This window comes from Choloepus didactylus, chromosome 14 (assembly GCF_015220235.1).
Source record: "Choloepus didactylus isolate mChoDid1 chromosome 14, mChoDid1.pri, whole genome shotgun sequence".
NCBI classification, from domain to species: Eukaryota; Metazoa; Chordata; class Mammalia; order Pilosa; family Megalonychidae; genus Choloepus; species Choloepus didactylus.
Genome location: NC_051320.1, coordinates 95,439,044 through 95,452,270, shown reverse-complemented (window position 1 = coordinate 95,452,270; position 13,227 = coordinate 95,439,044). Strand labels below are relative to the sequence as shown.

The following is a 13,227-nucleotide window of genomic DNA, read 5'->3' as shown; positions in this document are numbered from 1 at the left end:
CCCTGACCCTGACCCTAACCTCGCTTAAAGAAATAGCTTAAGCCCCTGGTAGGACTTTTTATGTGTGTGTTAAATTTCTCAGCTGGGGAGTTGCCTGGGCCCTATAGGCAGTGTAAATTCCAAACCCAATCCTGTGAATATGGTACCCTGTAGCTACAGATTCTCAGGGGAGATTTGCCTCCACCTCCTACCCCCACCCCCCATTCTCAGCTCTGGCTGCAGAGCCTCCCTGTTCCCTGTGCCAGTGGCAGAACTGTCCTCATTGCCACTGAAGATGCTGAGCCCTCAGAGCCCAGCAGACTTGGTTTCACATCAGCATGTGTACTTTCTAATGGCATGACCCTAATGGTTAATTTATCTCCACCATTTCATCTATAAAATGGAGACACTTCATTATGCCACTTTACAGGATTCTTAATACTGGATAAGTGAATGAATGACACACCTGTTACTTGGTGGGTGTTCAGTTAACCTCCCCTCTGTCTGGTGCAGTCTCTGCTGTTGGTGGAGCACTTGTGACCTGCAGATTCCAGCACTGTGCAGGGAGCTGGGGGAGCTGAGTAAGCCCTTCTGTCTTCAGTGGGCTCAGAATCTTGTAGGAGGACAGACAGTCCTGCCCACAAGCCACTAAGATACAAGGTAGCACAGACTCTGCTCCTAGAAGTGGCACAGGTGGTAGAAACAACGAGAAGGGGAGGTACGATTGGAGACAGTGGTGTATTGTTGCTTTCCTCTAGCCGCCGAGCAGGAGCGCGGTGGGAAGTGTGAGCAGGAGGGCTGGGTTGTGGGATCCCCTGTCGCAATTGGGCACCGAGTGTGAAAGGTTTTCCTGCCAAAAGGTGACGGAGGCTTTGGATGTCTCCAGCACTGAAGGGTTTTTGGAAGAGATGATGTCCACTGGACAGCTACACTATGTTAATGATTTCTCCCCACAAAATGAAGTTGTAGCTCCAGTCTCCAGAGGAGGAAACGGGCAGAGAAAAGGGGTGTGTCTCTGTGTTTAGGAGCTCAGTGCACGGATGCCTGGGTGAAGCAAGAGGATGGATGGAGCACACAGTGTGGCTGCGTGCAGGGAATGCGCAGTGGTAACACACAAATCGATGTCTTTCTAGCTCACAGTGGGCCTGCTCCTTAGAAGGCAGAGATGGAGGTGCTTTCCAGAGAAAACTTAACATCAAGGCAGGGTGGGAGACTGAGTAAAATTATAAAAAAAAAAATTTAGGTTAAAGAGGGAGAGATTTAAGCAGTGTTCGAAGTGTTCCTTCAAGGTTTGACAGTCGATTAGCGTAAACCATGCTAGAATGTCACGCTGCAAAACTCCGGATCCTGTTCTGTTTTTCCAGTGTTGGGATGTACTCTTTCTTGTGGTTTGAGCCTCTTGCCATCAGGGTCATGGAAACAAAACTGTCTGCCTGCACTTTCCACCTATGTGGCCACATCTTTTCGGTGGCTGAGCTGCTTAGGGGTATACCATGGCCCCTTCCTGCTGTCCTTTCCTTCTTTGCCTCCTTCCTTGTAGAAAAACGAATAAGTTAGAGTAAATCGCTCAGTGGTGGGTGGGGTGTCCAGAGAAGAGAGCCGTGGGCCAGTTCTCCCAGGCCAGCGGATGATGCCACGCCTGGTTCTGAGTGTAACGGGCTGTGTGTTTCGCAACTGAGGGGGTGATGTTGGTGGGTTTCACTGTCTAGCTGGGAAAAATAACCGTTTATTCTCTTCGAGACAGGCAAAAGGTTAAGGCTTTACTTAGTAGCCCTGTGAAACGCAACCAAAATTGCAGTTTTTCCTTCTCAATGTCATTTTTTCTTTCTGATTCCTTTCCCTTAAAATCAATTAGGTCTCCCAAGTGAATAGTGATAGATCAGGTTTAAGCAGAATTTCATTAGCTAGAAATACCTGGGTGTTAATTCGTTCTTCCTCCATCCCTGAATTAAGTCAAGAGTTAGTCCTGGGGAAAGAGCCCCGATGGTGTCAGGGAGACAGGTCGGCAGCCCCCATGTGCCCCCCACTCACTTTTAGACCACTCCACATAATGAGAAATTCATTTTTCAGCACACCCACTTCTTGCTTACGCGTTTACCAGTTTGACACAAGTGAGAGTTTACTCAGTGGTACTCGCCCTTAGCAGGTGAAATGTGCTCTCAATGTTACATTCTTTTCCATTTAGGAAGGAAGGGAGGGAGGAGGGAAGGGGAAGGAAGGAAAGGAGCCGGTCGGTGGCTCTGGACGAGCCCCTGGAGACTTCCTGCCTGGGGCAAGCGTGGCTCCTGCCCAGGGCAGTGGGGCTGGGAGGGCGTCCTCGCGGGAGCCGCAGCCCGTGCTTGCTGGGAAACGTGCATGTGAATGAAGCGGTTTTCTTGCCACCTCATACAATGATTGCACCCTGTAACCGCAGCAGGGGGATTCCCCACCTGGGTAGGGCTGCTGCATGTGGGCCCAGAGATCCCTCCCTCGGTGTCATCAGAGGATGGCTCTTCTGGTAATTTTTTCCATTTATACCATTCCAGCATACACACCCTTTAATTGTGATGTAAAACCCCAAATGTGGCTCTGGTCTTCTATTTCAAATAACGTGTTCTCCAGCCACAGTGCGAAGAGAGCTTGGTGAACTGGGGAGCCAGGCCCCCTGGTGTCCATCCTGCCCTGGCCAGGTGGGTGCCCTCAGGTCCCCAGGTACTAGCAGGCACAGGGCAGTTCTTCTAGGACAGGGCTGAGTGGCTGCGGTTAGCAGGTGGCAATCAAAATGCCACCTGAGCTCTGTGCAGGCAGACGGGCAAGGGGTGCCTCTGCTATGCTGGTTGCCCGCTGCCCGTTAACCTCAGTTTATTCAACTGTAAAATGTAAAATGGGAACCTTGAAGTGGGCAAGTTTAAAAATCTCTGGATGTCTGTTAAATGGGGTAATGACTACCCCAAGCTAACGCCTTACATCATTCTATTTTCTTTAACTTCGGAAAATGTCAGACTTAGAGATAGAGAGATATTACATATCCAGCTCTCATTTGTCCTTCCCCAGAATAGAGCAACTTTGACATTTGTTCATATTTGCACTTGCAGGTTCTTTTTATTTTTCTAACAGTAGACGTAACATGCCTAATATGAAACACAGATGCTTGAAGGGGAGCAGGGAAGGCTGCCTGCTCCGGGAGAAATGCTGCTGGTGTTTTGTTTTCTGTCCTTGCCTGCAAGCTCCGTGCAGCATGTCACCAGATGAAGGAGTGTGTCAGCACCGAACAGATGGGAGTCATTTGGAAACTTTCTTTCTCTCACTTAACAATGTATGTAATATGTACATCTTTCTTTGTAGTAAGTGTAGACACACAGTGTCATTAAATCATTGTCACGGTTTATTTAAGCAGTTCTTTACTTATGGGCATTTAAATCATTGCCGGGCTTCTCTAGTTAAAGTAAACTGTGGCAAATGATCTTGTGTGTAGAGGTCTGTAACTTAAGGCTTCCGAAAGCAGACAACATAGCCATTCATATGCATGAGTGCTCATTTTATCGTGCTCTTATTAATGACACACAGGGAAAAATTATTTACAATTTCAACCTGTATTTTTTTGACTAAAGGCTGAATATGCTTTCATGTTTTTTGGCCATCAATGTTTTTTATAAGCACTGTTTGTTCATATGTTTTCCCATTTCCTGTTGGAGTTTTTAATCTCATTAATTTATATATACTCTATATTAAGGCTTGTATTTGTAGGTTTCTGAGTTTGTCATGCAGTCAGGTAAGTTTTAGGATCATATGAAGGCAGGTCTGTCTTGTGGCCTTTGCTTTTTGGTTCTAAGAAAGAAAGCATGCTCCCACCCCCAAATTATAAAAGGTTATTAATGCTTTTTATATTCCTTTGGATTTTTTTTTTTCATTTAAAAATATTGTCTATTTGCAACCCCCATCTGGAGCTTACTTTGTAATAAGCTGTTAGAGGGAGCTCGTCCTATTTTTTTCCCCTCAGATCTACAGAGAGCTGCTTCATTTTGCTTCCTGCTCTCGGTGTCCCCTTGGCTGACGTGCCCCCAGCTGCCCTGAGCTCTCTCGAGCCTGACTGACCTGTCGGTGCCACCCCCTCCCTGAGGAGCTGTGGTGGAGCAGGGCCGGGGCCGGGCTGAGGGCTCGCCGGACGGAGGCGTGTGTGGGGTGCTGGCTGCAGGGACTCCGCGAGGAGGGCTTCCTCTGTCTTGGTAGTTGCCAGGGCTCTTTTTCTCATTTGTCCAGTTGAAACACGGCTGCTTCCTGAAAGGCTTTGAGGCAGCTTGGCGCGGTGGCAGAGCTCACGTGCTCTGGCCGCCATGAGACCTGCGTTAGAGCCCGGCTTTGCCAACTGGTAACGTCAGCACACGGACACCCCAGCTTCCCATCCGTAAAATGGGGGTCGTGTTCTCCTTAACCATTTTAAAGATTAAATGAAATAATATCTGTGAAGGTATTTTGCACAGTACCTGCTGTTTTAGTGGTGGGCATTACTTTTAAAATTACTGTGGGAGCTTAAAATCCTAATGCACACATTAAAAAGGGAAATAAAATATTTTATGTAAGTATTGAGAGATGTTCTAGGAACCTAGGATGGTTCTGTTGACTAAAAGAACATTAAATTGAGTTTTGAATTTCCTAGCTGCTTAAGGGGGACAGGGTGTGGGAGAGTGGTAGGTTACTTCTTGTTTGTTTTGGGTGATAAAAAATGGATTTAGGTTCTTTGGAAAAAAAAAGATTCTCTCCTGAAGTATGAGAGAAATGTCGTGTGGATTCTTTTTTAAGGGAGATTGGGTGATTTGATGGACATATCAGCAGAGGGGTCGGTTGGAAAACACTTTGGTATTGGGCAGCTGGGAATCTGAATCCAAGCCCGTTGACTGCTGTGTGTGCGGTGGGGGCAGCCCCTCGCTCCTCCCCTGTAAGTGAAGGTGGCACAGGCTCCTTGGGGTGGGTGTGAGACAGAGGGGAGTGTGCCTGACGCCGCATGTCTTGTGCCTAGAACATGGAAGATGCCTGATAAATGCCGGTTGCTTTAGCTGAAACTGTGCAGACTGTTTGCAAAAGGTGCACAGTAATTGTCTTCGAGCAGATGCCTCTGGTTTTTGCCCTAAAAAGGCATGGCATTTAGTTATAAACCAATAGATGTGTTTCTGCAAGGAGCGTGTCAGTAAGATATTCTTCTACTCGTCCATCCATTCATTCAATAGTTCTTTAAAAACGGACTTAATCCTCTTCCTCATGGTGCCTGCATCCTAGTGGATGGGGGGTACCAAAAAGGAATGGGATAAAAACAAAACTGAGAGGGCTAAGAGAGGAGACAAGCAGTGAGTGTTGCACAGGTGGTTCCTTTTTGGTGTTTTCCTGGGAATATTTCTTAAAGAATACAGAGAAATGTGTATGTAGGATATTTTTCATGTATTCACTGAGTTTCTGTTGAGTGCTTACATCACACATTCTTGGCGGGCTCTTTTAGTGAGCCCCTGGTCAATGTTAAAAGAGCCAGAAGTGATGATGGTGGTGATAACAGCTGCCATTTTGGGAAACATTTACATTTAACCAGTATTTCTTTACTGCTTTGCATGTATTATCGTATTTCTAATACTGTTCAGTAGATCATAGAGGATGCTTTTAACTTGTGAGGGGAAGTTTATTCTGAAAATGTTTATAGGAAAAGATTTTTTTGTTTTGTTTTGTTTTTTGTTTTTTGTTCTTTAACCTATCACAGAGGTGGCTTTGGGCACAATTTCTCAAAGAGTGAGTGATGTAAATAATGGTTAGGGTTTCAGGTTGAATCAGAAAAGCCCATCAAAAACCCTCTTGTACAGGGATTGTGGGAAGACACAGAGTAGAAGCTCTAGGAATCAGTCCCTTCACAGAACAACAATTAAACAGGCAGGAACTGTCCAAGGTCCGGTAGAATACTGTAAATTACAGTAAACAGCAGTAAATTGCTCTCTCCAGTGGCGGTTATGGCGCCCAGCCCCCACCCTCGCTGCCTAGTGTGGCTTGCCAGGAAGGGACATAAAAACCTGCTTCCCCAAATCTGCAGTGGGCACAGGCCCACGGATTGCGGCTTTTGATTAGTGACTTAGGGTCCTGAGGGGCCATTGTTCCAACCCACCTGGACAGAGTGGTGGAGAAGCTTCCTCAGAGCTGCAGGGGACAGTCGAAGGGCTGCCTTTGCTGGGCAGGTCAAGAAAGTGCAGCTTTGGGGAGCCATGGAAGAAGCCCCTGGTTCCCTTCTGGACCCTGCCTCATCCCTTCCCCAGGGTAGTTTGAGGCTGGTCTCACCTCCTTCCTGGGTCCTTGCCCTTGTTCTGGCTGAGAAAGACTTGGGGAGCTCCTCTCTTGTGTGTCCTCCCCGCCCTTTCCCAGAATTTGCCTTCCTGGCAATAGCAGCTTGAGACAGTTAAAGCTGTGTAAGAAACAATTGAGGCAGGTGGCCTGGAGCAAAGGCTTACCCTTCCAGGGAGGGAGAAGGTCTGTCTCTTGGGACGTAGAGGAGCCTTCAAACTCCTGTAAACGGAACTCCTAAGCAATGAGCAAGCACAAGCCCAGGACAAGACACAGGCGCAGGAAAGAGGGAGGACCCTGCACTTGGCGGTCACCTTAGGTGGATCTTCCTGAAAGAAGGGCTGACACTCAAGAAAATCTGTGTCACATCACCAGCTGGTTCCAAAACCAAGAAACAGACGTCTCAGGGAGTAAATCCCAGAGTTAACATTTTAGAATGTACAGTGTACAACAAAAGATTACAAGATGTGCCAGTTTGAGTGTATTGTGTCCCCCAAATGCCATTATCTTTGTGGTCTTGTGTGGGGCAGGCGTTTTGGTGATGGTTGGATTTGCTTGGAATGTGCCCCACCCAGCTGTGGGCAATGATTCTGATGAGATGTTCTCATGGAGGCGTGGCCCTGCCCATTTAGGGTGGGCCCTTATCCGTGGAGCTATATAAATGAGCTGACTGGGGGGGGGGGAGAAAGAGAGTGCAGCAGGGAGTGATGTTTTGAAGAGAAGCAAGCTTGCTAGAAAGGAACGTCCTGGGAGAAAGCCGTTTTGAGGCCGGAGCTTTGGAGCAGATGCCAGCTGCCTTCCTAGCTAGCAGAGGTTTTCTGGACGCCATTGGCCATCCTCCGGTGAAAGTACCCGATTGCTGAGGTGTTACCTTGGATGCTTTGTGGCCTTAAGACTGTAACTGTGTAGTGAAATAAACCCCCATTTTATAAAAGCCTATCCATCTCTGGTATTTTGCATTCTGCAGCATTAGCAAACTAAAACACAAGACAAAGAAACAGGAAATGATGGCTCATCCAAAAGAAGAGGATAAAAATCCAGAAAACACCACTGGATTACACCAGACAGTGTACATATCAGGCGAAGTCTTAAAAAAAAAAAATGGTCTTCAATATGGCCAGAGAGATGAAGGAAAATACAGAGAAAGAACTAGAGGATACCAAGAAAACAATGAACGAGCAATTTGAGAATCTTAAAGAAATAGAAATTTCAAAAGGAACCAGACAGAACTACTGAAGACCACAATAACTGAAATGAAAAATTCCCAGGAGGGTTTCAACAATTGGAGCTGGCGGAAGGAATCAGCAAACTTGAAGATAAGACAGTTGTAATGAGTCAGGCTGAGATGCAGAAAGAAAAAAGAATTATTAAAAAAAGCTCAAAAATGCGCCTTCCCACACTACCCAGAGAGGGTCCATATAGCGTTATCCTGTGTTCCTGTTGTAACTGAAAGGGAAATGTAAACAATGTCCAGAGCCCTTGATGTTCTGCAGATGAAAGAGGAGGATGTCCTCAAATTCCTTGCAGCAGGAACCCACTCAGGTGGCACCAACCTTGACTTCCAAAAGGAGCAGTGCATCTACAAGAGGAAAAGCGATGGCATCTACATCATAGACCTGAAGCAGACCCGGGAGAAGCTTCTGCCTTTGAACACCCTACTGCTGCCAGTGTCATATCCTCCAGGAACCAGCCAGTAGGCTGTGTGGACGTCTCCTGCTACCACTGGAGCTGCTTCTGTTGCCAGGCATTTCACTCCTGGAACTGTCCTTACCAGATTCAGGCAGTCTTCTGGGAGTTGTGTCTTCTGGTAGCGACTGATCCTGGGGCTGACTGCCAGCCTCCCACAGGTTCCTCTCTGCGCTGTATGGACATTGCCATCCCATGCAACAAGGTAACTTTATGACCTAGACTGGAGCTTTTCAATGAGTGCCCTAGAAACAGCTGGGCCTTCCCTTGCACATTGTTGGAGCTTGTTGCTGAGGCCCCTGGCTGGCCAATGAACTCTCAAGGGTAGGCAGTGTGGCACACAAAGGGCATGTTTTTCAGTAACACCACAAGGGTCTCTGGCCCAAGGAGTGGAGTTTGGTAGTAATCCTTGCCACAAGTTTAAAAAACGAAATGAAACAAAGCAAAACAAAACAAACAACCAAAAATAGCCTAAGAGTTATCTGGGACACCATCAGTCATACAATATATACATTCAAGGAGTCCCAGAAGGTGAAGAAAGAGAGAAAGAAGCAGAAGGAATATTCTAAGAAACAATAACAGAAACCTTTCAAACCATAACAAAAGATGGGAAGATGTACACCCAGAAGCCCAGAGAACACCAAACAGGATACACATGTAGAAAAATACACTCTGTCAAATATTGATTAAACTCTCAAATGGAAAGGACAGGGAGAGAATTCTGGAAGCTGCAAGAGAAAAGCAATGTGTTATGTATGTGTTATGTATATATTTAAGATACTGAAAGAGTCCCAATGAGATTGAGTGCTGTTTTCTCACCAGAAGCCATGGAGGCATGAAGGCAGTGGTTGAAATACTTAAAGTGCTTCTTTGAAAGAAAGTGTTTTCTTTGAAAGAAAACAACTGTCAACCAAGAATTTTGTACCTGGCAAGACTTTCTTTCAAAAATGAGGGAGAGATCTGGACTTTTGGGAAGATGGTGGAATAAACACAGGGCTCACACTTCTCCCTAAGATCACTAATGGACAGGCAGAAACTGAAACCACTGTTCTGGGGCTGCGGAGATCAGGGAAGTACTAAACAACATCCAGGGAAGAGCAAGACGAAGAGACTGTAGTGAAAAACTGAGTAACTGTGCAGCCAAGGCTCCTGGTGTCCCCCCTCACCAAAAACAGAGGGGGACACAGCCCATTACTGAACCAGCTATTAGCCAGCACACTTAGACTGCTGGACGCCTCTACTTTAGGCTGTCCTGGACAGGTGCCACCCAGGCAATTGTTTCAACCTGCCTCAGAGGCAGAACTGCCAGAGAGCTTAAAAATACCCTGCCTTCATAGGGCTATGGGGAATAGGTTGCCAAAAAGCACCATCTGCTGGGCAGGCCAGGAAAGTGCACCTTCAGGGAGCTGTCAAAATATTGCTTGGTGAAGAGCACAATCTTCTGAGCAAACTAGGAAAGCACACACTTGAGGATCTGAAAAACAGACTTTGGTGTCTTCCTGACCCTCTCCTCAGGGCTCTTTGGAACTGGTCTGTGACACACTCCCAGTGTGGGTCACTGGTGCTGTTTTGACTGAGAAATAATTGATGAAAACCAAGGGTCAAAGAAGAGCTTTAATACAAACCCAACCAACAACAAAATCCTAGACAAAGGGAGAGAAACCAACTTTCAGAATAATCTTGTCAAGGTAATCAGATGCCCAGTTATCTTCACAGAATTACAAGCCATAAGCCGTACTTAGAAACAGGAATATATGGGGTCTTCCTGACCTACAATTTATTCAAAGGAACAAACTAAAAAGAGGAAATACAGAATTTTGAACAACTAATCAAAGATGTTCAAACAAATCTCTTAAACCAATTCAAGGAGATGAAGGAAAATTTGACTAAAAACATAAAGGATATTAAGAAGACACTCGATGAAAATAAAGAATTTGAAAGCATGCAAAAAAAAATAACTAATGGGAATGAAAGGCACAACAGATGAGATTAAAAATATGCTAAAGGCATAGAGCAGCAGATTTGAAGGCAGAAGAAAAGATCAACCTAGCAGACAGGACATCCAAAATTGAACAGAAAAAGGAGCAGTTAGAGGAAAGAAGGAAAAAACTAGAGCAGGGGTCAGGTAATTGACAGCATGAAGTGCACAAACATATGCATCCTGGGTTCCCAGCAGAAGAGAAGGAAAAGGGGGCAGAAAGAATATTTGAGGAAATAATGGCTGAAAACTTCCCAACTCTTTGAAAGACATAAACACACATATCGAAGAAGCACAACATACTCCAAACAGAATAAATCCAAATAGATCTATCCAAGAAACATGCTAATCAGACTATCAGCTGCCAAAGATAGAGAATTCTGAAAGCAGCAGGAAAAAAAGTGATCCATCACATAGAAGGGATTTAATAAGACTTCAGTGCTGATTTCTTGTCAGAAACCATGGAAGACAGTGGTGTGATATATTTAAGATACTGAAAGAGAAAAACTGCCAGCCAAGAATTCTTTATCCAGCAAAACTGTCCTTCAAAAATGAGAGGGAATTTAAAATAGTCACAGAAAAACAGAAGCAGAGTACTAAAGGTAGTTCTGCAGGCTGAAAAGAAAAAAAAGGAGACAGGCTTGGAGGAGTGTGTGGAAATGAAGAATATCAGTAAGGGTAACTAAAAAGGTAGAGAGCCAGATGCAAGATAGGACATTGTTCCTGTTTGCTAATGCTGCTGTTTTGCAAAACACCAGAAATGTATTGGCTTTTATAAAGGGGGTTTATTTTTATTTGGTTACAAGGTTACAGTCTTAAGGCCATGAAAGTGTCCAACCTAAGGTGTGAACAACAGAGCACCTTCACAGAAGAATGGCCAATGGTGTCTGGAACACCTCTGTTTTCTGGGAAGGCGCGTGGCTGGCATCATCTTCCTCTGAGTTTCAAAATGGCTTTCTCTCAGGATATTTCTCTCTAGGCATCTGGGGATGTTCTCTTAGTTTCTCTGGAGTACAGAAGTCTACTTTCAATGGCCATCTTCAAAATGTCTCTCTTGGCTGCACCTGCATTGAGTTCCTTCTGTTTGTCAGCTCTTTTATATGGCTCCAGTGATTTAATTAAGACTCACCTGAATGGGTGGGGTAACACCTCCATGGAAATTATCCAATCAAAGGTCTTGCCCACAGTTGATTGAGGCACATCTCCATGAAAACACTCAATCAATAGGTTCCAACCTAATGAAACACCAATACATCTGTCCCCACAAGACTGCATCAAAGAACATGGCATTTTGGGGAACATAATACATCAAAGCCAGCACAGCCATATAAAAGCCAAAAGATTACATGGTTGCATTAAAAAATATATGATCCATCTGTATGCTGTCTACAGTAAAGATTCATCTTAGACCCAAGGATGCAAATAGGTTGAAAGCGAAAGCCTGGAAAAACATATTCCAGGCAAACACTAACCAAAAAAGACTTGGGGTAGCTATACTAATACCAGACAAAATAGGCCTTAAATGCAAAACTGTTATAAGAGACAAAGGGGCAATCCACCAAGAAGAAATAACAATCATAAATATTTATGCACCTAAACAGGGTGCCCCAGAATACATGAGGCAAACATTGGCAACACCAAACGGAGAAATAGACATCTCTACAATAATTGTTGGAGACTTCAATACACCACTCTCATTAATAAATACAACATCTGTACAGAGGATCAACAAGGAAACAGAAAACTTAAATAATTTGATAAACGAACTAGACCTAACAGACATGCAGATCCCTGCACTCCAAAACAGCAGGCTCTACATCCTGCTCAAGTGCTCATGGATCGTTCTTAAGGATAGACCACATGTTCGGCACAAAAGAAGTCTCAATAAATTTAAAAGGATTGAAATTATACAAAGTACTTTCTCTGATCATAATGGGATGAAACGGGAAATCAATAGCAGGCGGAGAACTGGAAAAGTCATAAATATATGGAGGTTAACCAATATTCTCCTAAACAATCAGAGGGTCAGAGAAGAAACTGCAAGAGAAATCAGTAAATATCTTGAGACAAATGAAAGCAAGAGCAAAACATACCAAAACTTATAGAATGCAGCAAAGGCAGTGCTGAGAAGGTAATTTATAGCCCTAAGCACCTACATTAAGAAGGAAGAGGTAAAGTCAAAGAGCTAACTGCATACCTGAAGGAAGTAGAAAAAGAACAGCAAACAAATCCCAAATCAAGCAGAAAGAAAGAAATAACAAAGATTAGAGCAGTATTAAATGAAATTGAGATTGAAGAACAATAAAAACAACAAAGTCAAAAGTTGGTTCTTTAAGAAGATCAATAAAATCGACAAACCTTTAGCTAGACTGAAAAAGAAAAAAAAGAGAGGAGATGCAAATAAATAAAATCAAAAAATGAGAGGGGGGGGCATTACTACTGACCCCACAGAAATAAAAAAAAAAAAATCATAAAATGATACCAGGAACAACTGTATGCCAAAAAATTAGACAACTTAGATGAAATGGACAATTTCCTAGAAATGCACAAACAACCTACACTGATTCTAGAAGAAATAGAAGACCTCAGCAAACCAATCACAAGTGAAGGTATTGAATCAGGCATCAAAAACCTGTTAACAAAGAAAAGCCCAGGACCAGATGGCTTCACAGGTGAATTCTAGCAGTCATTCCAAGAAGAATTAATATCAATCCTGCTCAAACTCTTCCAAAAAAATTGAAGAGGAGGGAACACTGCCTAACTCATTCTGTGAAGCCTGTATCACCCTAATACCAAAGCCAGACAAAGATGCTACAAGAAAAGAAAATTACAGACCATTCTTTCTAGTGAATATGGATGCAAAAATTCTCAACAAAATACTAGGAAACTGAATCCCACAGCACACACTAAAATAATTATATGCCATGATTAAGTGGGATTTATCCCAGGTATGCAAGGGTGGTTCAACTTAAGAAAATCAATTAATGTAATACACCACATTAACAGAATGAAGGAAAAAAGTAGATGGTCATCTTGATTGGTGCAGAAAAGGCGTATGACAAAAAACAGCACCCTTCTTGATAAAAACACTTAGAAAACTAGGAAGGGAAGGGAACCTTCTCAACATGATGAAGGATAAATATGAAAAACCCATAGCTAACATCATACTTGATGGTGAAAGACTGACAGCTTTCCCTCTAAGATAAGATCAGGAAAAAGACAAGGATGCCCACCGTCACCACTGTTATTTCACATTGTCCTGAAAGTTCTAGCCAGAGCATTTAGACAAGAAA

The 13,227-nt window shown here is 44.1% G+C and overlaps 1 protein-coding gene and 1 non-coding gene across 5 annotated transcripts in view; both read left to right on the top strand.

Moving 5' to 3' along the window:
* AGO2 (argonaute RISC catalytic component 2) overlaps positions 1–13,227 on the top strand; it is a 130,405-nt gene that overhangs the window by 40,390 nt on the left and 76,788 nt on the right. The window lies entirely within an intron of this gene.
* Positions 8,223–8,376, top strand: LOC119509715. Its single transcript, XR_005211773.1, has one exon. It is a non-coding gene; the product is annotated as a small nucleolar RNA SNORA62/SNORA6 family (small nucleolar RNA).